At 44.7% G+C, this 8,596-nt stretch overlaps 1 long non-coding RNA gene across 2 annotated transcripts; it reads left to right on the forward strand.

Annotated features, from left to right (window-relative positions):
- Nucleotides 1–537: 537 nt before the first annotated feature.
- LOC127059557 (uncharacterized) lies at nucleotides 538–4,975 on the forward strand. Of its 2 annotated transcripts, none has more exons than XR_007777505.1 (3): nucleotides 538–1,545; nucleotides 3,525–3,622; nucleotides 4,104–4,975. It is a non-coding gene; the product is annotated as an uncharacterized LOC127059557 (long non-coding RNA). The 2 variants fall into 2 exon arrangements; XR_007777504.1 differs by having other exon boundaries at nucleotides 4,179–4,975.
- The last annotated feature ends 3,621 nt before the right edge of the window (nucleotides 4,976–8,596 follow it).

Genomic DNA, 8,596 nt, shown 5'->3' on the forward strand with positions numbered 1-8,596 from the left:
GGATCCTTGTATCCTTGTGTCCCAATCCCTGTTCCTGCTCTTTTTAAATCCTGTTATGCTGCCCAATTTTTTTTTTTTTTTTTGGGAGGGGAGGTTTCCTGTTTCCTCCGGCACCCCGTTCTTCCTTTTCTTCCTGTGTCCTCTCTGCTGTCACTCCATCTCTCTGCCCCTTGCCTGTGACAGCGAGGCTGGGGAGGAACCTCAGCCCTTCCAGGGGCTGTCCCCCCTGTCTTGTTGCAGCAGAATCCCCTTCTGGGAGGCTGTACATGTGGAAAGGGCTTGAAGGAAGCGCTGCGCTGCTGTCCAGGGCAGTTGGACTCGTTCTGTGCCTTCTTTGGGGGTGAGGAAAAGGGGGTGAAGACTCGGGGCTCTGATGCCATTTGGGGCACTCAAGGGCTTGAATTAAGGTAAAAATCCCCCTTTCCCCATCATTTGAAGGATTTCATTTGAGGAAGACCCCTTCTTTTTTCCTATTATAGGGAATGAAATTGAAGGGGAGATGACATTTATTTGCCCTTATTGAAGTGAGGTGTGTCGGAACTCAGGACATCCCTCTGGGAGTCTGGAGTTTCCTGGGACCCTTGCCAGGGGGCTCAGAGACCCTGGCACACAGACGGTATAGGGATAAAGTATTCACAGAGTGTAAATGTAGGTTTTAGGATTTTTGGTATAGGGGTTTCTGGTGACAAGATGGAGGGATTTGGGCGTGTCTAGCCTTTCTTCTTCTTCTCTACCTCCATCTTGTCTGGTGATGTTGGCACTTTTAGATTGGTCTAGAGTAGAAACTCACTGTCTAGCGTAGATGATAGGTATTGGAAAATAACTGTAAATATTGTACACGTAGTTTGTAGTATATAAAGATAACACCGCCCTGGGGGAGGGGCAGTGCCTCTGACTGTCCTGCCGAACAGATCTTGGCTGGACAGGGAGAAAGAATTTTATAGATAAGATGTAATAAACAACCTTGAGACCGAAAAATGAAGAGCCCTGACTCCTTCTTCGAGCACCGGGCTGGGAAAAGAAACTTTTGAACTTTTTCGGGGTCACTCTGACCGGCTAGAGAGAGAGAGAGACCCCAACAACTGGCGTTCCCTGGGTGGGCTCGAAGAGAGCGCGGCAACTGGTGTTTCCTGGGTGAGCTCGAAGAAAGATGCACAATTGGAGTTCCCTGGCTTGGCTGCAAGAAAGACCCGGCATTTGGCATTCCCAGGTGGGCTGCAAGAGAACAACCCCGATGGGTGGAAAGAGAGACGGCTGCAAGAGGTGGGCAGCAAGAGAGCACCCAGGTGGGCAGTTGGCAGGCAGCCACGCCACCAGACATCAGCCGCTGAAACACAGCCCGTGAAGAAAAAAAAAAAAGGACAAGGAAAAGGAACAAGCACTCCCAAAAAGAAAAAAAAAAAGAAGAAAAAAAAAAAGAGAGAAAAAAAATACCCAAAATATCCAAGATCCAACTTCTGCCGAACAGACTTGCATCCAGATCTGGCAGGGGGTCCAGTGACCAGGGCGACCTCCAGACCGACCTTGCAAAGGATTCAGCTTTTGGTAAGAAGGCTGAGATTTGAGAACATGGGGGGTACATGCTTTCAGGAACAGTTAAAGATTTTGTCAGCCTTAGAAGGTCTGGCAGCCACACACCTTGTGAAAATCTCTGAAAGAAGGTAAAACGGCCTTGAAACTTTTATCCCCAGCAAGGGTAATGCTAGAGGCAATTTCACGGAATTCCGCAGGGATTCCAGCTATCAGCCGGCAGGAAATATTCTCCCAAGGATGGGGGAAGGGGAATTCTGCAGGGAGGGTCAGACACAAACCCTACCAAACAGATGTGGGAGGAACTGGCATCATTTCTAAAGTCTCATGGGTCCCCAAAACGCACAAAATCCCCAGAACCTTCAGCGTCCTCTGACACGGACTAAGGGGAGGAGGGCGGAGGGGGTCGCGGGACCCGGGGGAGAGCTGCTTCTCGGCGGCCGGCGAACCCGTGCCAGGGTGGCGCCGGCCAGCCAGCGGCCCGGGGGAGCCGCAGAGACGGCCGCGGGGGTTGCGGAGGCTGGCGGGGGGGAGTCGCAGACACAGCAGCAGAGGAGGCGATAGCGCGCACGGCCCTATCGCAGAAAAAAAAAAAAAAAAAAAAAAAAAAAAAAAAAAGGCGAAGCGGAGCACGGAGGTGGTGGGAGGCACGGAAACAGACACGGTTTGCGCGGGCGCGATGCCGGCACCGGCGGCGGTTTCAGACAAGGCGGTGTCGAAGACGCACGCGAGAAGCGGGACTCGCGAAACGTCCGGGAAGGGCTCTCATCTAAAGCGCCCACGTCAGATGCGGGGCAGTAAAGCTCGGAGTAGCTGCAGAACTCCAGGCAGACCGTAGGCAGACGTAGGAGACGCGCGGTGATGACGCAGGACCCGGAAGTTGGGGCGCGAAGGGTTTTTCCCCAGTTCGCGGATGCGGGACGGGCACCGGCCGAGCAGGGACCGCGCGCGCCGGTTGCGGGCGCTGGCACAGGGCCAGAATGGGATCTGAGCTGTACTGGTGTCTATCAGAGGGAGGAGGACATTTCCGAGACCGCGCCTGCGCCGAGACGAGCGCAGGGGAGGCGCGGTCGGGGCGGGGTTGTCCACACTCCCGTGACGGCACAGGCAGAGACGGGGCGTGGTCAGGGCACAGAGGCTGCCCCAGGTACCGCCCCTCTCCGGTCCCATGGCAACAGCCAGCACACAGTTTCAGCCTTCACCAAAATCCCAAGTTGGAGATTTTTCGCGGGTGTAGCACATGTTGAGTGAGGCACATCGAGTTCTTCAACAGACTAGTCCCACAAAAGTGACAGAAACAGTATTTATCAGATGATCAAGTTTCAGATGCAAAACGTGAGAAAAAAAAAAAAAGTTGTCCAAAATCAGAGAAAAGTGAGAAAGCACCAGGCTTTTGCCCAAGATACAGAAAAAAAGGAAGGGAAAATCAATACAAATTAGTTTTGTTCTAAATATGATGTAGATGGAAATCTTCTGTTTTGAAAAATGCCTCTCAGGGAGAGAGAGAGATGGTACCATATAAAGATAGAAGCATTAGTAAGGATTCAATTACTTGAAGTTCTCTGAAGACACAGCATTTGAGAAACATTAATCAGATCCTATCTGTGGGGTCATCAGCTGATTCTCCAATGGTTCAGAGTTTTAGGGATTGTTGTCATTGAGTTTGTAACCTTTGTTAGATTTTACAGGTAATACTGATAAATAAGGATTGCTGTTAATGTTATATGAATACTTTAAAAAGGTTGTCTTAACTCCTTCTAATACTTCCTGTTGATAAGTTGATTATATAATGAGAATTCTCAGAATTTGTGATAAGAATTATTATCAGGGTATTGTAGTGTTTATAGCCAGTCAGTGTTTCACTATCTCTTTTGTGTGAAGCCACATGTCTCTTCAGAATCTTGTCTTTATTTCCTAACTACTCACAGGTTTTTGGATTTCTTTTAAATCCAGATTGCCTCTCTTGTGTTTTTTTTCATTTATTGTTTCTTCAGTTATTACAGAGGTACCTCAGCCAAGATTTCAAGAAGTCGACTGTGTTTGAAGAATTTCTATCCCAACAGAAGTTTCAGAGGGATCCAATTATTAAATGGTTTGATAGATCTTTAATCCTAAGGTTTCTTATTCATAATTGCTGTTTTTAAGAGTTTCATTTTAAGAATGTGCTAAGTGATATCCATCAATTAGAGTTCGGGCTCTGGCCAAGTCCTAGCTCTACTTGAATGGAGTGATTGACAATCAGCCCAGATGTTTTCTGCATCAAAAAGTATTCAAGCCCTTTTGGCTTGGCAATTTGACCGTCTATGATAGCTGAACCTGTTTTCAGAGAGAGTTTGGAGAAACATGAATCCGGACATGGATTCTCCAGTTCTCTGTTGTTGTAAGGTTCATCAGCTGTCGCAGACTCTGGGATGACAGTTCAGTGTTGTAGTGTTTGACAATTGTATGATTGCAGATGTGTTATTGGTTATGTGTATTATCTAATTGATCTCTAATTGCTGTCATTTTACATTCCCCTATGCAATTGCATAGAGACTGAAACAGAGTTGATCAATGTTTTATTTTCATATCAGGACCCATTCTTCACCTCCAAGATTTTGAGAAAATCCTCCAGTCTCTTCAGGGACGTGGATTTGTTTGTGTTTTAGCAGGTACAAAAGTCCAGGTGAACCTCAGTGAAGAATGTGAAACTCCATCCAGTGCAAGACGATGTTGACAAGAAGCGCAGGAAAGAAAACGCTGGCCATTCCATAAGCAGAAAAGAAGATGTACAGATGTGGACTGCACAGAGATTCCAACCCTTGTGCTTTGCCCACAGAAGACTGTGGACTTTGGGTCACTTCATGGGTGTGGAAATCAGTGGTGTTGTAAAATTGTTGTTAGATGATAGCTTGTTATATTTTAGTAAGGCTTTTAGTTCTCTTGTTCATTATGCCATGCATTCTTTTGTGTATACGGCGGGTTGTGAACCAGGTTGTCAAAGAGGTCTTCTTGGTGCAAACAGAAGGGGGAGATGTCGGAACTCAGGACATCCCTCTGGGAGTCTGGAGTTTCCTGGGACCCTTGCCAGGGGGCTCAGAGACCCTGGCACACAGATGGTATAGGGATAAAGTATTCACAGAGTGTAAATGTAGGTTTTAGGATTTTTGGTATAGGGGTTTCTGGTGACAAGATGGAGGGATTTGGGCGTGTCTAGCCTTTCTTCTTCTTCTCTACCTCCATCTTGTCTGGTGATGTTGGCACTTTTAGATTGGTCTAGAGTAGAAACTCACTGTCTAGCGTAGATGATAGGTATTGGAAAATAACTGTAAATATTGTACACGTAGTTTGTAGTATATAAAGATAACACCGCCCTGGGGGAGGGGCAGTGCCTCTGACTGTCCTGCTGGACAGGGAGAAAGAATTTTATAGGTAAGATGTAATAAACAACCTTGAGACCGAAAAATGAAGAGCCCTGACTCCTTCTTCGAGCACCAGGCTGGGAAAAGAAACTTTTGAACTTTTTTGGGGTCACTCTGACCGGCTAGAGAGAGAGAGACCCCGACAAGGTGAGCCCCCCCTGCGGCGTCAGTTTTGGGGGTTCAATTAAACATACACTAAAAGGCAGGTTTTCCTTCAATCAAGACCCTTAAAACCACAAGTGAAGGGCAATCCCCGACAGTTCTAACTCAGACAGTTATGGGAGTTGCTTCCTTCAATTTAAATTTATTTTGTCCTCATAACCCCCTTTTTTTGTTGTTGGGTTTTTGTTTGTTTGTTTGTTTGTTTTGTTATTTTCTGGTGCCACCGGGGAGAGATTGGCAAGATGAAATCTCACCAAGTGACTCCAGCTCTCGCAGCGTCTGCAGGGTTGCAATCGGGCTGTGCCGCTGCATTTGAGGGCGCTTCTTGTGCCCGTGGCCCGGCACCGAACGTTCTCGCTCGGGAGCCCTCCTGGCACCGCCCGGGCACTCGGTGAGGCGGCCGGGGAATTTGGCGCGGCCGGGCCGCCGCGGCAGTGCCGGAGCGAGCCGTGCCGGTACGAGCCGTGCGGAGCCGGGGCCCCCTGGGACCGGTGCCGGCCCCGCCGGGCAGGGGGAGCGGGCGGGGGTCTCCTGCGTGCCCGAGGAGCCGCTGTCCTGCCGGGAGCCGCGCTCCGCCCGGTGCCGGGAGCGCGGGCTTCGATGTCTGGAAGTTCTTTCATGTCGTGGTTTTGAGGCGGTTTTTGGGAATCGATTGCATCGGTTTGTTCTGTTCGCAGTCGGTGGGTGCTAAGGGGTAGGGTGTTCTTCCTGAGTGTTCTGGATCTCGGTTCCGGTGGTGATGATAGAGGTTTGTTTTGAATTGGGTTTTGTTATCGGATATATTTTTTTGCCGGGTATTCTGTTGTTAAAGGCGTGCAATGGTTTTTACGGGTCATAGCATGAAGCAGAGGTTAGGTTTTTAATGCCGTTGTGGTGGTTTTTATTAGCGTGAGTGTGAAGCGTTTGTTCTGGTGCGTTTGAGGTAGCGTCATGTAGTTAATAGCAGTGGGGTTTTTAAAATATTTATAATTGCATTTGTGTTCATCGTCTCACAGGGCTTTTATTTATTTGTTTTGTTTGATTGTAGTGTATGTTTTATTGTTACGGATCATTTGGGAGTTATTGTTTATGGTTAAGTTTCTCTTTAGCCTTTGTGTTTATTTATGGTGGCATTTTATTTTGATAGGTTGAGGCACTATGGGTTTTATTCAGTTAGGAATTATTTTTTTGTTGTAAATTTAAGCTTATTTAAATTTAAGTTTTGGGTTGGGTTTTTTGAGTGGGTTTTTTTGTGGGTTTTTTGTTGTTGTTGTTTGTTTGGGTGGGTTGTTTGTTTTTTTTTTTTTGCCTTTGTATTTGGTTGTTGTTTATCAGTTTTATTTTTGGGAACATGGATTTTTATAGGGTGGGTCTTTTTAAGTAGGTTTTATTTGGATAGTTACTTTCTTATTTTTTAGTGGTTGAGATTTTTTTTTCTATTTTGGTAATTAGTTCGGTTTTTAAAGTTATTTATACAGAGTATTGGTTATTCTTTGACTTAGTGTAGAGGTAGAATTTGGGTTGTTTTTAGTAACGTTCAGGGTCATTGACACTGTTTGGACATTAGTAAGCTGTTCTGTGTTTTTTTTTCTTTTAGTAGTTTTTATGATTTGCTGTGTCTGTTTCTATCGGGTTTTCTTTTATATTCGTTGCATTTTTCTGATGTGATGAGAATTGTTACTGCAAAGAGTTTTGAGTGGTTTTTTGTTGGCTGCTGGAGGTATCCGTATGTTTTTGGAGGATATTGGTGGGAATTTGATGCTGTTTGTTTTGTAATTTTATTTAGGAATTGGATTTTAAATGTAAAATTATAACTATAACGATAATTAAACAAAACAAATATATTTGTAGAAATGGGAATAAAAAACTTAAAAGTTAAATACAGACCGAATATATAAAACTGAAACATGTAATGTGAATCATTATATATTACAATAAGATATTATAATTTTAATACTGAATATTATATATGTTTATAGATATATAAAATATAGATTATAAATAGAAACAAAACCCCAATCAAAATATAAATATAGAAATGTATGACAAATATATGCAGACATATATAAAAATATAAGTTAATTATAAATACAGAATAATAAAAATCGATACAATACATAATACAAGTAATACGGTATATATCTTATAATTATATATTAGAGGAAATATGTATTAAATATATACAAGTATTGTACATTAATATGTTATCATATAATATATTACAAATTATAAATATAAACAAGAAAATTACAAATATCAAATATTTTTAAATAGTTAAAGCGGGGTTTTTATTTGCAATAGGCAGGGTTTTGATTACAAAAGCTTTAAATACAAATAATATAAAGGTAATAATCTAAGTATAGAAATATATCATAAATACATACAGATATATATAAAATTTAAAAATATAAGAAAAAAGTAGTTGTAGCAGTAGATATGATGCATAATAGAAATAATAATTTAAATAAATTTTTAGAATTTTATGTAGATTATATGTAATCATTATTATAATGCATCAAAAGAAACTATTAAATTAAATGTGAATACAATTATGGAAAGTATAAATAAAAATATTTCAATATCGTTTTAAATAAGGGGTTTTTTTTGTATTTATTTTGTTAGAGATAGGGTTTTTATTTTGAATAATAGAAGTATTATATAAATATAAATCTAAATAAAGAAATATACAATCAGTATAGACAGATATTTATAAAAACGTAAAATATAAATAAATATGAACAATAGGAGTAGATGTAATATATTATATAAATTACCTAACACATCAATGTCCGGTATAAATACACGTGTGAATGTAAATATGAAATATTTAAATATAAAATATATTTAAATATGGTTTTAAAGAAAGGGGCTTGTTTCGTTCTTGTTGGCTAAGAGGCAGCTTTTTGGCGTTTATTTCAGAGGATTTTTTAGGGGATCGCAGCTGGATTTGTGCCCGCCTTCCCCGCCCGCAGCAGAGCGCGGCGCTGCCCCGCGGACAGGCAGCGGCCGGGACGCGTCTCTGCCGAGGCGCACGCGCGATCGCGCCCTGGGGAGGCGGCTCGGCCGGGACGCGCTTGACCTTCCCAAGATGGCGGTAAAAAGGGCGGGGAAAAAAGAGCACCACGGTCCGTATGCTAGACTGCCTGCACGCCGCCCCGACACCGCCCCGGCGGGATTTTCCGTGAGGCGTGCAGTGCCGAGCACACGGGCCGTGGGTCAGTGGCGCCACTGGCGGGCGGGTGGTGGGCGGGCGCCGACAGGCAATGGCATAGACGCCTCTCTCTGACGAGGACCCGCAGCCGTTGCCGTCCCGGGAGCCGGGTGACCTTGCCAAGATGGCGACACAAAGGGGGCGCGATCGAGGCTCGCGGTCCGTTCGCTGCGCTGCCCGCACGGCGCCCCCATGGCGGCGCCGCACCGTCGGGGTTTTCCGCGGTGGTTCCGGTGCGGGGCTCACGGGCTGTGGGCTCGTAGCGCCGCGGGCGGGCGGGTTTCGGGGGGCCGCTGACGGGCATTGGCGTGGT

The sequence above is a fragment of the Serinus canaria genome, chromosome 4, assembly GCF_022539315.1.
Source record: "Serinus canaria isolate serCan28SL12 chromosome 4, serCan2020, whole genome shotgun sequence".
Taxonomy (NCBI): Eukaryota; Metazoa; Chordata; class Aves; order Passeriformes; family Fringillidae; genus Serinus; species Serinus canaria.